Consider the following 7,871-nt stretch of genomic DNA (forward strand, 5'->3'; position numbering starts at 1 on the left):
CGCATTATATTGTTATTATTTTAATAAAGAAACTGCAAAAGTAATATTCACTTTAAACCTGCGGAAAAGAATTGTTAGTATTTGTATAGAAAAAGGGAAAATAACTGCTGACAATACGGGGTATAGTTTCGCGAAAATGTAATTGGTTCGAAGCGTTACAGATCACTTATAAATGTGACACATTTTCCTAAGCTAAGACAGTTACACATCACCTTAGTGCAATAAATGGTTAACTCCTTTCAAATATAGAAGGACTTGGCTTGTACTGCACAGAGGTGACACACATTAGTAATAAAACAGATTGTTTCAACATTTTGTGACATGAACTTCTATGTCTTATTCAGATGAAATACCAGAATTACTTAAGTGTTTTGAATGTATTTTAATACCTGCTGAAATATTTATTACTTTGAAACATTTATTAAAATGATAGTGTCTAACTTTACAATGAGTGCTAAAAATGGACTTGAACATGTATCATAATTTAGGGACCTTAATCTGTTGAAGATTCGTCAGAATTAAATCGTATACACATAGATTACATGCACAGTGCGTTAACTGTAGTGCATTTACTAGTTACCCCCACTCCAGAGCTTGCTTATCGACTGGCTCATTTTGTCTGGGTTTTACTTAATGTGACAATAGAGAAAGGGATTCCAATAGAAATATCATATTCAGATGTTCGTTTATTAGATACTTTTTTTTCTGACGTTTCATTTTGTGATAACAGGGAACATGTTTTTATTTTTGCCTATGATACAAAAAAGAAAGAACGCCAACACCCTCTTGTACAATTCAGATAGACTGGTGTTTCGATGCTCTTTCTATTAATTGTTTCGATATTTTTATGGTACGCAATTATTACTAAAGTGATAATTCTTTCGGAAACTACCGGATGTATGTCCATGAATTTTTTGAATTAATGATTGACCAACTTTTCGTTCTTGCCTATGCATCTGAAAGTGAAAAAATAGGAAATTACAGTCTAACCTGTGTTAAAGACCACCTCTAAATAAAGAACATCATGTGTATAAAGACCGCTTTTCGACAAACTTTCATTTAATAAAAAAGAAAAAATACCTCCAAATAAAGACCACTTGTAAATAAAGGCCAAGTTCTAGGATGGCCTTTGTTAACAGGTTTGGCTGTACTACAGGTATCCTCTTGAAATTTAGTACATGTCTTCAGGATAGTAATTGTTACTTTAGAGAGTTTTTTAAACATTGTATAAATAACAAATAATAACTTCAAGTGAGGCTAAAAAGAGGTGTTGGAGCACCACACTTAAAGTACCGTATTCTGATATATACCAGACAAGGCGCTTGAATGATTCTGCTTAAATCCCTTTTTCACCCACCAAAATGCACTTGAAGACGTCTAATTCATCTCTTCACACTGATTTATATATGATCATGAATGAAAAATTGTAAGAATTAATCGGGGAAAAAAGTGATATTTGTCTACTTTGTGATCATGATTTCATGCAAGCATCTAGAAGCACTGCAGAGGTTTAAATCCTTCTATTTTTATGTTAAAGTCATGTGACTAGATCAGAATATTTAAATTTCCAAAAATATTTTGAGGGAACGTTTGCAAAAAAATGTATAGCCATGATGTATACATGTGCAGCATATTAAGAATGGGAAACTCATAATTTTATAAGTGTCTTAGTTCATTTTCTAGGTCCAGTAATTTGCACAGATGAACAATATAATTTAAGCATTACATAAAAATGATCTCAAACGTTTCATAACCTGCCACTCACTGAATAAATGTTATTCAATTTTGAACAATTTCTTGCAGACGCATTTCTATTTCATTTACAAAATGTAGGTGACTGTTTTTTTTTGTTTTTGTTTTTTTGGGGGGGGGGGGGTCTTTTCTAAAAATCAGAAAAAAATAAAACAATATATGATACTTGTGCTAATTAAATTAAAGTCAAAACCACTACTTACTTAAAACATGTGTACCTATATAGATAATTTCTATATATTTTCATCTTGTTTAAACTTTGAATGCCAGTAAAAGTTAAGCTGTAAAGTCAAAGGGAGGTAATTTAATTTTTTTTCTAGATATACAGTATTCTTAAGAATATTTGATAAGTCAAAGTTGATGTTTAGAAATTCCGTTGCCCAGGTGGCAAAATGTATATTTCTTTTTTTTAACTATGGTTTGCTTTTTTAGCTCACCTGTCACAAAGTGACAGGGTGAGCTTTTGTGATCGCTTTTCGTCCGGCTTCCGTCTGTCCGTCCGTCCGTCGTCCGTCCGTCGTCCGTCCGTAAACTTTTGCTTTAAATGACATCTCCTCATAAACCACTGAGCCAATTTCATCCAAACTTCACAGGAATGTTCCTTTGGTGGTCACCTTTAAAAATTGTTCAAAGAATTTAATTCCATGCAGAACTCTGGTTGCCATGGCAACCGAAAGAAAAATCTTTAAATATCTTCTTTTAAACAACCCTAAGAGCTAGAGCTTAGATATTTGGCATGAAACATCTTCTAATGAGTGTCTACCAAGTTTGTTCAAATAAAAGCCTTGGGGTCAAAATTGGCCCCGCCCCCGGGGGGTCATTGATTTTCCCTATATGCATATAGTAAAAACTTAAAAGATCTTCTTTTAAAGAACTGTAAGAGCTAGAGCTAAGATTTTTGGCATGGAACATCTTCTAGTGAGTGTCTACCAAGTTTGTTCAAATAAAAGCCCTGGGGTCAAAATTGGCCCCGCCCTGGGGGGTCATTGATTTTCCCTATATGCATATAGTAAACACTTAAAAAATCTTCCTTTAAAGAACTGTAAGAGCTAGAGCTTAGATATTTGGCATGAAACATCTTCTAGTGAATGTCTACCAAGTTTGTTCAAATAAAAGCCCTGGGGTCAAAATTGGCCCCGCCCCAGGGGGTCATTGATTTTCCCCATATGCATAAAGTAAAAACTTAAAAAATCTTCTTTTAAAGAACCCAAAGAGCTAGAGCTTAGATATTTGGCATGAAACATCTTCTAGTGAATGTCTACCAAGTTTGTTCAAATAAAAGCCCTGGGGTCAAAATTGGCCCCGCCCTGGGGGGTAATTGATTTTCCCTATATGCATATAGTTTAAACTTAAAAAATCTTCTTTTAAAGAATTGTAAGAGCTAGAGCTTAGATATTTGGCATAAAACATCTTCTAGTGAATGTCTACCAAGTTTGTTCAAATAAAAGCCCTGGGGTCAAAATTGGCCCCGCCCAGGGGGTCATTGATTTTCCCTATATGCATATAGTAAAAACTTAAAAAATCTTCTTTTAAAGAACTGTAAGAGCTAAAGCTTATATATTTGGCATGAAACATCTTCTAGTGAATGTCTACCAAGTTTGTTCAAATAAAACCCCTGGGGTCCAAATTGGCCCCTCCCCAGGGGTCATTGATTTTCCTTATATGCATATAGTAAAAACTTATAAAATCTTCTTTTAAAGAACCCAAAGAGCTAGAGCTAAGATATTTAGCATGAGACATGTTCTAATGGGTGTCTACCAAGTATGTTCAAATAAAAGCCCTGGGGTCAAAACTGGCCCCGCCCGGGGGTCATTGATTTTCCTTATATACATAGCAAAAACTTAAAAATCTTCTTTGAAAAAACCCAAATAACTAGAGTTTAGATATTAAGCATGAAACATCTTTAAGTAAATATCTACAAAGTTTGTTCAAATAAAAGCCCAGGGGTCAAAACTGGCCCTGCCCGAGGGGTGTCATTGTTTTTTACTCTATGTGTATAGTAAAAACTTAAAAAATCTTCTTTTAAAAAACCCAATGAGCTAGAACTTAGATGTTTTGCATGAAACATCTTCTTATGGGTGTCTACCAAGTCTGTTCAAATAAACAAATAAAAGCCCTTGGGTAAAAATTGGGCCCGGGGGGGGGGGGGGGGGGGGGGGGGGGGGGGGGGGGGGCTATATACAGGTGAGCGACCTCAGGGCCATCATGGCCCTCTTGTTTCTTTTCAAAATTGTTATTTTAAATTTCTTACAGAAAAAAATGTGATACAATTTTCAGATGTGCAATATTGAAGTTTGTTGAACTGCTTAAATGCAGGTTGTTTTCTCTTTTACTTCATTACGATTAGCAAATAGTATGTTCCAGTTACTGGTAAAAATACAGAGTAATTTTTTTTTAATATGAAAGTACTGTGACTAATACTTAATTGTGTAAGTATTGAGGTTTTTTTTGCAGGATTAATGCAAAAAATATTTAAGTATTAACTGTTCTATATTATTTTCCATGTACAAAATATTTCTCACACTGTTAGACGGACATATATTTTTTGTCTTGGCCAGTAAATTTATAAAAGTTAGATATTTGATAAAATATTTCTATTTTTAATTGTTAAATAGCTTTTTTTTATAGATGTTTTTTTCTGTTACTGTTATTTTTTTTCAAACCAGGGCTTTACAAGACTGAAGACTAATTCAGGTAACTTAAAAGTCTTTAGACCAAAGATTATTAACATTAAGAAAGAAATGGCAAACTGATATATAAAATTTACCATACAATGTTTTTTTTTTCAATTCAAGGGAGTTTACTTCTGATACAACTGTGTAAAAATGAATTACTTCCCCTTATTTATAAACTCAACAATTTTAAAATTAAAGCATTTATTATCAGGCAAGTTAACAAATTATGATAATCATTAAAAACTTACTTGAATGCTTTGATCATTGAGAAGAGGTCGCTGACGCTCAATGAGTGTTTTTTTTAGACAGCTCACAATCAAATTTCTAAATGAGGATTTGTTGAATTAGTTTAACTTGTAGTTTTTATGCGGTTTTACTTTTATGTAAATATAGTTATACCGGTATAATTATTTTCTAACCAATATTTCCTGTAATGTGCTTGCAATGTGATGTTATAAATGTTATATAAGCTATGAATGATTTCATGTGTTAGATTTCAGTTGTTTTAAAAATTATATGGGTTATTACGCTAATAAATCAATAAAAACTGTATTCTATTTCTTGTTTTTTCAGTTTGTTTAATGATATTTATTTAATAGCCCATTATGCCCCACCCCTTCACCATATTTTTTTGTTTTGTTTAATTTCACAAAATCTTATTATTGGTGTAGTTCTATATTTAATAAAAACTGCATTTTGTTTATTGTTTTTTCCTCTTCAGTTTGTTAAATTCTATTTATTTAAAGGCCCATTATGCCCCCACCCTGCAACATTTTTATGCCCCCACTTAGTGGGAGCATATAGCGGTGCACTTGTCCGTCCGACCGTCCCGAAATCTTGTGAACGCAACTCCTCTTAAACCGGATGACAGATTTTGCTTAAACTTCCAGGGATGAACAACCTTAATGTGTAGAATCTACATCTGATGGTAGTAAAGGGAGGAATATTTGCTGCGACCAAATTTAACAGAATTATGGCCTTTTGTTGTTGTTTAGTTTTCAACTTGTGGCACATGTAGTCCAAAAAATATTTGACCTAGAGTCATAAGATTGACAGAACAGTGGCATGTGGGGGCATCCGTACATGTCCTATGGACACATTTCTAGTTTTTTTTTAAATTTCTCAAAAGCTTATTTTTTGGTGTACTTTTATAATTAATAAAAACTGTATTCCGTTTCTTGTTTTTTCTTTTCAATTTGTTAAATTCTATTATTTAAAGGCCCATTCATCCCACCCCAATTTTTAAAAAAGAAATTCAAAAGCTTATAAGTTTTTGCGTACATTTATAATTTCCTAAAAGTTGCTCATTGGCCAATCATTTTTTAACCTGCTTCTTCATTTCTTCAGTTGTGTTTTGGAAATAAGTTCACTTATAAAGATTTAGTATTTTGTATAGCAGTCAAAAAACTATACGGAACCAAAAAAGAAACTCGCAAAGTATGTGCCAGTTGTTCAAGGGTACCACTTAGATGTACACACTTATATACATGTAGTAGCTTGTAAAACTCGTTTTGTTTGCAAAATCGGTCAGCTAATCCCCGTATAAAAGCCTGATATGTTTATTCAACGTAAAAATCGAGTTTCAAAAAGATTGAAAAACTGTACTAACATATCTACATTCAAACTTGGAGAAAGTTTCTTTTTTGTTTCAGTATACTAAATTGATTTACATTTTGCTACTTTTATGACAAAATGTATTGCCACATATAGCACCACTTTCTTCAGGTAACCTGCAACCAACATGCTCTAAAACCATTATTCAAATGTTACAAAATTCATGTTTGTCACAATATTTCTTTTGTTTCTAGAGGCTTTATGTGCCTTTAACCTTAATTACCCTGCTGGAACCGAAAGTGATTTAGTCTACATAGCAGTATTAGTTCTGACCAGGCTCTAAACTTAATGTTGCTACCCCAATTTTGTATCTGTATATTGAAATCGATATCTAGCTCAAACAAGAGCTCCAACGCTCGTCTATTAAAATAACCACATCTGACAATAATTCTAAGTTGAAAAGGGCATAACTCAAAAAAAATATAGCTTTCTTATTAAGCCCCTTGTTGAACAACTGCACCTTGTCATGATAAGCAAGTATTCCAAGTTTCGTGTTGAAAACTTTAGAAAATGTTTGATAAATGGGCTACATTGTTTTGCACCCCAACAACAACGACTACTATGCAGGGATCATAATAGCTTGTCAGCTGACTTTTTTCTTTGAAACAGACAGGCTAATAATGAAATGCCAGACTACATTGGACATATATGAGCCGCGTCATGACAAAAACCAACATAATGGGTTTGCGACCAAACCCAAACCCATTATGTTGGTTTCGTCATGACGCGGCTCATAAATATTACCCATTAATTTCTATAAACTGGCTCCATATAATCTGACTCCATTCTACAGTGATGGCAATTTCTTTTGGAAATTGAAATCCCTGTAGGTAAACTAATGATGTGCAGCCTGACGGGGACTCGAACCCAGGACCTAGAATAATGTTCCGCAGCTCTACCTAAATAGTCAGTTCTGAACAATGACATATTCTATGGTAAGATTTAGGGATTTCAGTTACCAAATGCAAATATAAAGCGGTTTACTGCATATATCAACCAAGTATAATTATCAAGCGTTCAACAGCATTTCGGAGACCAACATTTACATTAACAGAATTATCATTTAAATGGACCGAAATGTCTAAATCTGGAAAAATGCTGATTTTTTTCTTTATATTACAAGTTGTTTTTTTTCTTTCGAAAACAATTTTTTTAATTGAACTACATTGTTATAATATATAGGTATAACCTATAATAGGCTATTTTAGTTTTTGAAAAAATAATTGAGAGAATGTAACAAAGGTTCTTAAGAAAACCTTCTTTAGTTTAAAAAAAGGTAAATAATAATAACAATTTTAAATACCAGAAATAATTAGAATAATTACTACAAGTATATATATATACTAAGCTTGTTCTGTCATTGATCTTGTTTACAACTGATTGAAATATTTACACTTGACTGAAAATTATTGTTAAATTTTATCCCCTGCTTATGAATAATTTAGCACAAAAAACACAATTGTTACAAATCTAGGATTTAGGCCAGTGCTAATTATATATTAACTTTTTTTTATCATATAGGTACTTATATACGAAATATTGAGAAAATTTGATATTGATAAAAATAAAATGTGTATTTTTATTTTCCGTATTTTCACTGTAAGAATTTATTTTTCACTGCAGTGAAACATATTTTCTGTATTTTCATTGGTGTCTTGCCGGACTACTTTCTTCTAAATTCAGCAAAAACACAAAATTATAAGGGCATTCTTCCTATTCATACTTTTTTTTCTTCTATTTATCATAATACAGGATTTATTTTCATCTTGTGGAATGAAAATTATCATATTTCACTTGTGGCTAATGCCACTCATGAAATATTTATTTTCA

At 32.5% G+C, this 7,871-nt stretch overlaps 1 protein-coding gene across 1 annotated transcript in view; it reads right to left on the reverse strand.

The window, feature by feature from the left end:
- Nucleotides 1–7,871, reverse strand: part of LOC132716011 (myosin regulatory light chain 12B-like) — a 98,017-nt gene that overhangs the window by 45,650 nt on the left and 44,496 nt on the right. The window lies entirely within an intron of this gene.

This window comes from Ruditapes philippinarum, unplaced genomic scaffold (assembly GCF_026571515.1).
Source record: "Ruditapes philippinarum isolate M1 unplaced genomic scaffold, ASM2657151v2 ctg50_1_1_1_1, whole genome shotgun sequence".
Lineage (NCBI taxonomy): Eukaryota > Metazoa > Mollusca > Bivalvia > Venerida > Veneridae > Ruditapes > Ruditapes philippinarum.